Source organism: Ovis aries, chromosome 23 (genome assembly GCF_016772045.2).
Source record: "Ovis aries strain OAR_USU_Benz2616 breed Rambouillet chromosome 23, ARS-UI_Ramb_v3.0, whole genome shotgun sequence".
NCBI classification, from domain to species: Eukaryota; Metazoa; Chordata; class Mammalia; order Artiodactyla; family Bovidae; genus Ovis; species Ovis aries.
In genome coordinates this window covers 22,038,151-22,050,509 of record NC_056076.1, presented here as the reverse complement: position 1 = coordinate 22,050,509, position 12,359 = coordinate 22,038,151, and the positions used below count along the sequence as shown (strand labels likewise).

The window sequence follows — 12,359 nt, the reverse complement described above, 5'->3', positions numbered from 1 at the left end:
GCATGGTGAACACTGGAAGTTCAAATGTAAGATACAGACTCTTTTTATTTTTTTATTGAGGTATAGTTGCTTTACAAAGTTATGCCAAAATGACTCAATTATACACATATATACATTTTTTTTTAAGGTACAGATTCTTTCCCTTTAGGAACTAATTAAGGAGAAGGGATTGAACCTGGGCCTCCTGCATTGGGAGCATGGAGTCTTAGCTTCTGGACCCCCATGGAATTCCCCTAAGCAGAATTTGTTGGATTGAAGGATGTTAAAGTGTGAGTGACGAATGAGGATGCAGATAAAGAAGTCAGCAGAGGTCTAGTTTTTAAAGACTTGGCAGGCCAGGTAAAATTTTAAGTAGGGTCTTGAGTGGGTGACTCACACATATCTGCAAATCAGATAGACCTCTCTGATGGCAAGGTGAAAGATGGTTTGTGGGGAGACCAAACTCAAAATACTGCGACCACAGGTCTAAAGCTATTGCAAGGATGCAGGCTGCAACTGATGGAGGAATAAACGAATGCAGAGCGGGAGAGGATGGAGGCAGATTTAGCAAACATTTGGGAGGCTGCTGCTTGTTGAATGAGGATGTTAACAAGAGTGGATAGTGTGTCATTGGGGAAGTTTGTGTTGTTTTTTTTTTTTAAAGAAAACAGTATGGGTAGGTTTGACAGTGGTTTATGTGGACATTTGAGGGGTATTTTCAGTAGACTGAATGTGAGGCTAAATGAGATGCTTTAATCAATACCATACAATCATACAGCACAAAATTGGACATTTTGTGAGATTATGTGAAAATAAATATCAAATGTACTCTATGTCTGAATGATTCTCATGTGTAAATATATTAAACTCCCTATAAATTTCATAAGCTACAGATAAACACAATGAGGGCTTCCCTCATAGCTCAGTTGGTAAAGAATCTGCCTGCAATGCAGAAGACCCCAGTTCAACTCCTGGGTTGGGAAGATCCCCTGGAAAAGAGATAGGCTACCCACTCCAGTATTCTTGGGCTTCCCTGGTGGCTCAGCTGGTAAAGAATCCACCTGCAGTACGGGAGACCTAGGGTCGATCCCTGGGTTGGGAAGATCCCTTGAAGAAGGGAAAGGCTACCCACTCCAGTATTCTAGCCTAGAGAATTTCATGGACTATATAGTCCATGGTGTCGCAAAGAGTCGGACTACCACACAATTGCACTCATCTCACATGCTAGCAAAGTAATGCTCAAAATTCTCCAAGCCAGGCTTCAACAGTACGTGAACTGTGAACTTACAGACGTTCAAGCTGGATTTCAAAAAGGCAGAAGAACCAAAGATCAAATTGCCAACATCTTTTGGATCATCAAAAAAGCAAGAGAGTTCCAGAAAAACATCTACTTCTGCTTTATTGACTACACCAAAACCTTTGACTGTGTGGATCACAACAAACCGTGGAAAAATTCTGAATGAGATGGGAATACCAGACCACCTGACCTGCCTCCTGAGAAATCTGTATGCAGGTCAAGAAGCAGCAGTTAGAACTGGACATGGAACAACAGACTGGTTCCAAATCGGGAAAGGAGTGTGTCAAGGCTGTATATTCTCACCCTACTTATTTAATTTATATGCAGAGTACATCATGAGAAATGCTGGGCTGGATGAAGTTCAAGCTGGGATCAATATTGCTGGGAGAAATATCAATAACCTCATATATGCAGATGACACACTTATGGCAGAAAACAAAGAAGAACTTAAGTGCCTCTTGATGAAAGTGAAAAGGAGAGCGAAAAAGTTGGCTTAAAGCTCAACATTCAGTAAACGAAGATCATGGCATCTGATCCAGTCACCTCATGGAAAATAGATGGGGAAGCAATGGAAACAGTGACAGACTTTTTTGGGGGGCTCCAAAATCACTGCAGATGGTAACTGCAGCCATGAAATTAAAAGATGCTTACTCCTTGGAAGAAAAGCTATGACCAAACTAGATAGCATGTTAAAAAGCAGAGACATTACTTTGCCAACAAATGTCTGTCTTGTCAAAGCTATGGTTTTTCCAGTAATCATGTATGGATGTGAGAGTTGGATTATAAAGAAAGCTGAGCACTGAAGAATTGATGCTTTTGAACTGTGTTGTTGGAGAAGACTCTTGAGAGTCCCTTGCATTGCAAGGAGATCCAACCAGTCCATCCTAAAGGAAATCAATCCTGAATATTCATTGGAAGGGCTGATGCTGAAGCTGAAACTCCAATACTTTGGCCACCTGATTCGAAGAACTGACTGATTTGAGAAGACCCTGATGCTGGGAAAGATTGAAGATGGGAGGAGAAGGGAATGACAGAGGATGAGATGGTGGGATGGCATTACCGACTCAATGGACATGAGTTTGAGTAAGCTCCGGAAGTTGGTGATGGATAGGGAGGCTTGGCATGCTGCAGTCCATGGGGTCACAAAGAGTCGGACACGACTGAGTGACTGAACTGAACTGAAACACAGGGAAGGAAGAGAGAAATCCCTTTATAGTAACATTTAGAGACAGTCACTCCTCAGCGTCCTATTTGCCTTCATCATGACAGTCCTTCATCCCAGAATATTTGCTTTCTACCTGGTTAGGAGATTTTAGTGGTGTGGCTCTGTTTCCATCTGTGAACATACCTGCTTTTTTTCTTAACCAGGTATGTGAGAGACAAGCTGCCATATTTTTGTAAGGGTTAGATCAAGATATTTAGCTGTAGAAATAAAAAGCAATTTGCTTCCAGTGGAACTACGATTTCCAGAGAGTGGTGGATACATTACCGAAAGGTGGGATCTGGCTGCTTGCTGCCCAAAAGCCAATAAACAGGTCAGATTGATGGAAAGGAAAACTTGCTTTATTTCAGGTGCAGGCAACTGAGGGGGAGGGTGGACATCTATCCAGAAGCCAACTCCCCACCTGACAAGCAGGGAGTAAGAGCTTTTAAAGACAGAGGGAGGGGGCTACATGCAGACAGCACAGTCAGCTCAGTGATCTTGAAATTGGTCACTGGTGGTCTGACCAGCATCATCTTGATTATTTTAGGTACAGTTCTTCCAGGGTCAGGTTGTTTCCATTTCCTTGAGGCAAATTCTTGGAATTGTGGCAGCTTATGTCATGGGTACACTCTGGTCTTCATGTAGTTAACTTCTTCCACCTGGTAGGGGTTCCAGCTCACAAGAGACGGCTCAGAATATTGATAGCCCTTGAGAAGGAACTAAAGGCCGTTGACTTTGCTGAGTGATGTGGCTAAAATAATAATAAATTAAAATAAACATTTTGCTGAATCATTGTTCAAAGTGAGAAAAAGAACATTTTCAGGCATGCTGAATATATAAAAAAGTTTACCTCCCATGCATCCTTTTTCAGGAGACTATTGGAAGTCTACCAAACAGAGAGTAAACCAAGTAAGAAGATATGGATACGGGATTCAACATAGGTGAAATTAAGGAAATTCCCAAGAGGGGATGAAAAGAGATCCTAGGTGTCAGTCTGGAGTTAAGAAGCTGAGGGATGGAGAGCTCAAGGAACATGCCTTCAAGGGGGAAAATGGGTGAAATGGATACTGAGTGTGTTTGTTTTGATATGTTCCAGTGTTGAGATTTATCCGCTGGCTGAAAGTCAGAGAAGTAGTGATAGGCAGATAGAAGGCTAAGTAGAGAGGGGAGAACAATGTTATCATTTATCATTAGATCCAGGTAGACAAAATGGTACACAAGAAATTTGATTATAGTATATTAGAAAGCTTAGCTATGGATAATATTTATATAGTCATAGTAATGTAAGGGAGAAGGCAATGGCACCCCACTCCAGTACTCTTGCCTGGAGAATCCCATGGATGGAGGAGCCTGGTAGGCTTCAGTCGGACACAACTGAGCGACTTCCCTTTCACTTTTCACGCATTGGAGAAGGAAATGGCAACCAACTCCAGTGTTCTTGCCTGGAGAATCCCAGGGACAGGGGAGCTGTCTATGGGGTAACACAGAGTTGGACATGACTGAAGTGACTTAGCAGCAGCAGCAGCAGTAATGTAAGCACTGAATTCTGACCTACCCAATATGTATTACAAGTATATGGGAGGACTGGGGTTGAAGGGAGGGGAATTCTGCGTGTTGAAGGTGCTTGTGGATGTATGAGAGCTAAGTCCTTATCTTCCATAATATGAACTTAATCAGTAATGTGCATGCGTGCTTAATCAGTCATGTCCAACTCTTTGCAACCATTTGGCCCGTAGGCCTCCAGGTTCCTCTGTCCATGGGATTTTTCAGGCAAGAATACTGGAATGAGTTGCCATTTCTTTCTCCAGGGATCTTCCCTGACCCAGAGATCGAACCAGCATCTCCTGTGTCTCCTGCACTGCAGGTGGATTCTTTACCTGTTGAGCCATCCCAGAAGCCCCTAATCAATAATACTTACTGTGAAATATAAAAAGGAAATATCTATACTACCAGGTTATTTTAAAAGCACAAGTAAATCCCATAGAAGCAGCAGTAAGAGTTGAAGGTGGATGCATTCCTAGGGAGCAGGGGCTGGGGAAGAGACCGCCCTTGTCCGTTCTAGGTCTTGTAGACCAATTTGTGTATGATGTATATTATGACATCAGTTACAGAGAATAAATATAATTGCACCTCCCCTTCCCCTTTAAGCCTTCTGTATGGAGGCTTCCACCCTCACTTCCTCATTTGTCTTCCCTGTTGCCAAATCTAATTTACTTTCTTTAGTTCTCCTCAGCATTTCACATTATTAACCACAGTACTTCTTCCACTTTGAACGCTCTGCCCTTCATTTTCATTACTGCTCTGTCTTCAGGTTCTCTTCCTTCTTCTGAACACTCTTCACAGTGGTTCCTCTTGCTCTGCAATCACACTTGTTAAGAGTGTTCCTTTGGTTCCTGCAATTTTCGTGTTGTAGACTCTGGGCCAGTTCATCTGTTTCTACCTGTAAGATTTCAACTGCCGTCTCTAAACTAATCAGTTCCAATTTATATCTTGAGCCTCCTCCTCACAGAGCTGAGTGCTTATCAAACATCACTGCTTGTTTGTTTCACAGGCACATTAAACTAAACATGAGTTAGGCCTCTCACACTTGCCTCTTTTCCTTCCTTATTCCCTGGACTGTCACTACCGTCCACCCACTTCCCCCAGCAGAAAGCTGGAATCTTCCAAGGTATGTCGATTTCACTCCTGTACATGTCAGGCAGGGTGTGTGTCCCGTTCATCTTTGTGCTCCCTGTGTCCTTTGTCCCCTTTATGGTAGCTGGCACACTGATCTCTACTTAATTCAGGCTCCATTAATACATGAATGAAAAAGAAGAGAATCAATCTGATAAATGGGTCCATTTCCTGGTAGCAGTGAGATTATGGGCGTGAACTGGAAATGATATGCAATATGATATATACTGGTTGTGCGAGTCCAGGGTGGTAAGATCTGAAGGAGATGAAGGACACAGCCAAAATGCTAAATCTGAAATTCAGCAAAGACTGTTCAGACAGATTGAAAGGCATAGTTACCAGAGAAGATAGGTAATCCACGAGGAGGAGAGTGCGGTAGGTCAGAGAGTTGCTGCAGGTATACACATCGGAATAAAAGCATAATGACTTTATGACAGTTTAATGCTAACGGATGAAGATGCTACATTTCATATAGGACTGAAAACCATGTCTGGGAAGACTGTAGAGTCCTGTGACAGGGAGATAAATGGAAGATAAATGGAGATAAAGCCGAGCTTCCAAGGCTGCTGTGTCCTTGGGTGTTTACTTGACTCTACCCACATGGAGTCTTGCTTCTCGCCTCTCTCCCTAGGCATGGGCTCCAGGTATTTATCTGTGAGTTGGCTCTCCACAAACTGAAACTGGACATTCGGTGCTGTATTAGGTTCTTAGGGCTGCCATAATAGATTTCCATAAACTTGGTGCCTATGAACAGCAAGAGTTCTTTATCTCATAGTTCTGGAGGTTAGAGTCTGAAATCAAGGTGGTGGCAGGGTCACACTCTATGAAGGCTCTAGCGAAGAATCCTTCTTTGCCTCTCCTACTTTCTGATGGTTACTGGATCTCTGCAGCACTCTGATCTCGGCCTGTCTTCATATGGCCTTCTTTCTGCGTCTAAATGTAGCTTCTTGTCTCATCTCCTTTCAAAATTTCATGGGATGTAGGGTCCACCCTAATCCAATATGACCTCATGTTGACTAAATTACATCTGCAAAAATTGTGCATTTCTAAATAAAGTCACATTTTGAGCTTCCAGGTGGAAGGACACGATTTTGGGAGGACACTATTCAACCTAATTCAATACCTTTGCCATACAGCAGTTTTACTGAAATCACCTTTTGCCTGCTCTGTAAACCTGACATTGGCCTTCTGTTTTCCCTTTATCTGCAAATATGATGTTACAGTTTGGCAGTAGGGGGCGCTGGAGGAAGGGCTTCCCCCTAAGACAGAAGGAAGGGCTTCCTGGCCTGGTCCTGGGGTGCTGGCTCAGCCTGTGGCTCTCCCGGTAGCAGAGCCCTCCTGCACCCCTGGGGCACAGGGCAGTGTCCTAACACATTGCCTCCAGTGAGGGACTCCGTGGCACTCTATAGAGGGAGGCCTTCCAGCAAGATCCACTGCCATGGCATCGCATCTCCTCTCTATCCAGTGAGTCATGCCTGCACCGCAGAGGAGGCTCTGAATACTCAAGTGGACATATGTAAGTCGGTGGCTTACCCCAGTCACCCCAGTGCATGCTCCAAAGCAAGTGTGGGCTCAAAAATACGGACCTTAGCTACTCACGACTGACCTGGCAAGCACTACTGCTGAGCGTTTAATGTGTCGACAGTGAGACAACAGCGCTGTCAACACTAAGCCTCTCCGATGGCATCCCTCCCCATGGGGGATCAGCCAGCCACCTCGGGGCCGTGGTTACCCTGGACCCGTTTCTTCATAAGGAGGCAGATTGATTGCCAAGGAATATACATGGCTCTGAATATGGCTTTACCTTCAGAGAGCTGAAGAATGTAGCACTTGAGCCCCACCCCTCATCTGTGTACTTATAAAATGCTTTATCTACCTTGATACTCTATGTACTTTCACTTCTCGTCAAAGAGCTCATTTCACAGCAAAACAAATAGAATAATTGGCTTATTCCCATTGAATCAAATAGTCTCACCACACCCCATCACCTGGAGCGGTTGGCCTGATTGAAAGTTGGAATGGAGATTCAGTTGTGGTGCCAGTTGGGAGACAACACCCCAAAACAATGGGATTCTGTCTTACAGGGAAGGCTCCATGCTTTGAATCAGTGACTGTTCTGTGCTGTTCTCTCTCCCGTAGCCAGACCACATGGATGTGTAACCCATATGCAGAAATGGTCTTCCTTCCCCAGAAGCTTCGAGCAATGCTGGTTTGGAAGTCATTAGTCCCAGGGGAGGGATGTTTCCAACCACAGGTACAGTGGTTCAGTTGAAAGTGGAGAATTGTTCAATTGGAAAGTGAGATTGCCTCCTGGACAGCTTGGACCTCTTATTTGTTGTTGCTCAGTCACCAAGTCATGTCCGACTCTTTGCCACCCCACGGACTGCAGCACGCCAGGCTTCCATGTCCCTCACTGTCTCCCAGAGTTTGCCCAAGTTCATGTCCATTGAGTCGGTGATGCCATCTGACCATCTCATCCTCTGTCATCCCCTTCTCCTTCTGCCTTTGATCTTTCCCAGGATCAGGGTCTTTTCCAATAACTCAGCTCTTCGCATCAGGTAGCCAAAGTTTAGGAGCTGCAACTTTAGCATCAGTCCTTCCAATGAGTGTTCAGGGTTGATTTAAGATTGACTGGTCTGATCTCCTTGCTGTCCAAGGGACACTCAAGAGTCTTCTCTAGCACCACAGTTTGAAAGCATCAATTCTTTGGCACTCTGACTTCTTCATGAACCTCTTATACTACCCACCAAGTGGCCAAAAAAAGGGGGGAGAGGGAGTTACTCTAGATGAGATGCTTGAGCGTGGGCTCCTACTACACAACGCAGGCAAGGAGGATTGTGTCTGAAACCCAGAGAGTTATCTGAGACTGCTTCTTAGTACTTCCATGCCTAATAGTGAAAGTTACTGGAAAACTACAGAAACCAGGAAAGGCAGGACTGAAGACTCAAACCCTCTTGTGAGTAAAGGTTTGGATCCCTCTAGTAGGTAATGAACCTCAACCAGCTGAATTTCTGGCGGAGGATGGGGAAAATGTGATGTGGACTGGGAAATGGAAGAACGAAGAGATAGGTACCATTGACAGCCTCATGACAAAGCACAGAAACAATGGCAGTAGTGTGTGTGTGTGTGTGTGTGTGCGTGTGTGTGTGTGCGTGTACGTGTGCTCACACTCTGCGACCCCACAGACTGTAGCCCGCCAGGCTCCTCTGTCCATGGGATTTTCCAGGCAAGGATACTGGAGTGGGTTGCCATTTCCTACTTTGGGGGATCTTCCCCACCCAGGGATCGAACTCACGTCTCTTGTTTCCTCTGCATTGGCAGGTGGATTCTTTACCACTGCCCCACCTGGGAAGCCCCAATGGATGGCTTCATTCACATTATTATTACATATATGTGTGTTTATTGAATACACTATGTTGTTCTCCTATCTCTTTTCTAGTTTTATTTTACATACAGGTAATTGAAATTTTACAATTTATTCTTATGGTAACAGAATATTCATTGGGACTCTGCCTGAATTTGAGGACTGGTTAATATAACCAGCGGTGGACACAGTGCCTGTTAAAACTATGCACCTCCACATTTCGAGAGAAAGGTAAGAACTTTACTTTTAAGATGGAAAAGCATATTTTGTTACAGGACAAACTAGAGTTCTTTCATTGATGTATGGAAGTTCGAAGCTGTGTAGAAGGCTGCACGTGGAATCTGAAGAACCAGAGGCCTCTCCTCTCTCGTGTCGCTGGGCCACTGCTTGGCTATTCTTTGAAGCTTTAAGTGTCTCTTGTTACACTTTCAAATCTGAGACACAGCTCATTTCGCCACAGTTTCTTCCAGTCCCCCTACTCTATGATGATGTTTTCTTCTCATGTCTCTGAATAACTTGACTGTAGCACGTGTTTAGCCCTGACTGTGTTCTGAGGGTAAATTTCCTTTCCTTATTTGATGCGTTACACGGCTCCTCCACCAGCCCCAGTCCACTTGATCCTGAGCTCTTTCAGGACTACGTCTCATTCCTTTTCTGCATCATCCACCAAAACCCCACACATGAATACACACGCAATGAATATGTCCTGATTAACTGCTCTTCCTCACTTCCTGCACTGATTATCTGCTTCCTGCTCCAAATTTAGTTTTTCAGTGAATCCAGTGTTTCCCAGCCTATTCTGACTAGAGATCAGCTTTGACCTTAACATGTTAAATTTACTCAAAATTACCTGGAAATTTTTAAAAAATTCATCGGTTTTGATATAGACCAGGAATCTATATAAAATCCTTTGGGATTAATATATTGTACCATAAAATTATTTCAAGATATACTCTGTAATATTTATAACTTAAAAATAATAATAGAAGAATTAAAATAACATAGTATAGCTCCAAAAATTTTTTAAATAGAGTTACCGTATCATACAGCAATTCCACTTGTGAGTTTACACCCCAAAGGATTGAAAATAGAGTCTTAAAAAGATATTTGTACAACCATGTTTATAGCAGCATTATTCACAGAAGATGGAAGCTGAACAAGCTGAACAGATGAACAAATAAGCAAAACGTGGCATAAACATACAATGGAATGTTGCTCAGCCTTAAAAATGGAGGGAATTCTGGCACATGCTACAACCTGGACGAATCTCAAGGGTATAATGCTAAGTGAAATAAGGTAGTCACAAAAAGACAAATACTGTGTGATTTCATTTATATGAGTGTAGTCAGTACAGTAGTCAAATTCATAGAGACAGGAAGTAGAAGGTAGTTTCCAGGGGCTGAGGTAGGGGGAGTCATTTGGTATAAAGTTTCAGTTTTGCAACATAGAAAGAGTTCTGGAGATGGGTTGCACAATAATATGAATATACTTAACACTACTCATGGAGAAGGCAATGGCACTCCACTCCAGTACTCTTGCCTGGACAATCCCATGGACGGAGGAGCCTGGTAGGCTGCGGTCCATGGGGTTGCTGAGAGTCAGATACGACTGAGCGACTTCACTTTCACTTTTTACTTTCATGCATTGGAGAAGGAAATGGCAACCCACTCCAGTGTTCTTGCCTGGAGAATCCCAGGGACGGGGGAGCCTGGTGAGCTGCCGTCTATGGGGTCGCACAGAGTCGGACAAAACCGAAGCGACTTAGCAGCAGCAACACTACTCAACCATACACTTAAAAATGGTTAAGATGGTACATTTTGTTGTGTATATTTTACAGCAATTTTAAAAAATCCAACAGAATCCATAAAATAAAACTCGTAGATGAGATTGTTTAGGAACCAATGGAAAAATTATTGTGGGAAATTAAAGACTGAAGTAGATGGAGTGACATCCTGTGTTCATGGATTAGAAGACCTGACATTGTAAAACTGACTGTTCTCTCTACAATTATCCAGGGGAGCCCACTTTCACTTTCTGTAAATTAAAATACTAATATTTATATGGAAGTGCAAAGAGTTAAGAAAAGCCAAGACACTCTTTTTTTTTTTTTTCAATTGAAGTATAGTTGATGTACAGTATTATATGTTTGGTTCAGTTCAGTCACTCAGTCGTGTCCCACTCTTTGCGGCCCTATGGACTGCAGCACACCAGACCTCCCTGTCCATCATCAACTCCTGGAGATTGCTCAAACTCATGTCCATTGAGTCAGTGATGCCATCCAACCATCTCATCCTCTGTCGTTCCCTTCTCCTCCTGCGTTCAATCTTTTCCAGCATCAGGGTCTTTTCCAACAAGTCAGTTCTTCGCATCAGGTGGCCAAAATATTTGAGTTTCAGCTTCAGCATCAGTCCTTCCAATGAATATTCAGGACTGGCTTCCTTTAGGATGGACTGGTTGGATCTCCTTTCTGTCCAAGGGACTCTCAAGAATCTTCTCCAACACCACAGTTCAAAAGCATCAGTTTTTTAGCACTCAGCTTTCTTTATAGTCCAACTCTCACATCCATATGCGACTACTGGAAAAACCATAGCTTTGACTAGGTGGACCTTTGTTGGCAAAGTAATATATGTTATAAGTATACAATATACTGATTGATAATTTTTGAAGATTGTATTCTACATATAAAGTACTAGCTACGTTCCCCGTGTTGTATAATGTATCTTCACAGCTTATTTTATACAGAACAGTTTGTGCCTCTTACTCTCTAACCCCTAATTCGCCCCTCTCACCTTCCCTCTCCCAACTGGTAACCACTTCTTTGTTCTCTGTATCTGTGAGTCTGTCTCTTTCCTGTTGTATCCACTAGTTTGTGGAATTTTTTAGATTTCACATGTAAGTGATATCATATAGTACTTGTCTTTCTCTGCCTGACTTACTGCACTTCATAATGCTCTCCAAGTCCGTCCATGTTGCAGATGGCACTGTGGATGGACACTTTGTTTGCTTCCGTATCTTGGCGATTATAAATAATGCTGCTATGAACACTGGGGTACGTGTATCCTTTTGAATTCGTGGTTGTTGTTTTTTTCCCAGATATATATCCAAGAGTGGAATTGCTTGGTCATACAGTAGCTCTATTTTTTACCTTTATTTTTAATTGAAGGATAGTTGCTTTACAATATTGTGCTGGTTTCTGCCACACATCAACAGGAGTCAGCCATAGGTTTACTTACATCCCCTTCCTCTTCAAATTCCCTCCCACCTCCCACCCCATCCCACCCCTCTAGGTTGTCACAGAGCCCCGGTCTGAGTTCCCTGAGTCAGAGAGCAAATTCCCACTGGCGATCTGTTTAACATATGGTAATGTAAATGTTTTCCTGCTGCTCTCTCCTTTCGCCCCACCTTCTCCTCCCCTTCACCGTGTGCGCAAGTCTGTTCCCGGTCTGCATCTCCATCCGTCTGCATCTCCATCCGTCGCTGCCCTGCAAATAGGTTCATCAGTACCATCTTTCTAGATTCCATATAGTAGTTCTGTTTTTAGTTTTTAAAGAAACCTCCATACTACTTTCCCCAGTGGCTACACCAGTTTACCTTCCCACCAACAGTGTATATAAGAGGTCCCTTTTCTCCATATCTTGATCAGCATTTGTTAGCATTTGTTATTTGTGTTCTTTTTGATGATAGCCATTGTGATATCTCATAGTGCTTTTGATTTGCATTTCCTTGATGCTTAGCAATGTTGAGCATGTTTTTATGTGTCTGTTGATCATCTGAATGCCCTCTTTGAGAAAAGGTCTGTTGGGGTCTTTTGCTCATTTTTTTTTTCTCTGCTCACTTTTTAA

The 12,359-nt window shown here is 43.2% G+C and overlaps 1 long non-coding RNA gene across 1 annotated transcript in view; it reads right to left on the bottom strand.

Moving 5' to 3' along the window:
- Positions 1–2,817: 2,817 nt before the first annotated feature.
- The window catches only part of LOC132658493 (uncharacterized), a 67,332-nt gene continuing 57,790 nt past the window's right edge, over positions 2,818–12,359 (bottom strand). Inside the window, exon 2 of the long non-coding RNA XR_009598194.1 lies at positions 2,818–3,231. This is a non-coding gene — a long non-coding RNA (uncharacterized LOC132658493). The remainder of the gene's footprint in view (positions 3,232–12,359) is intronic.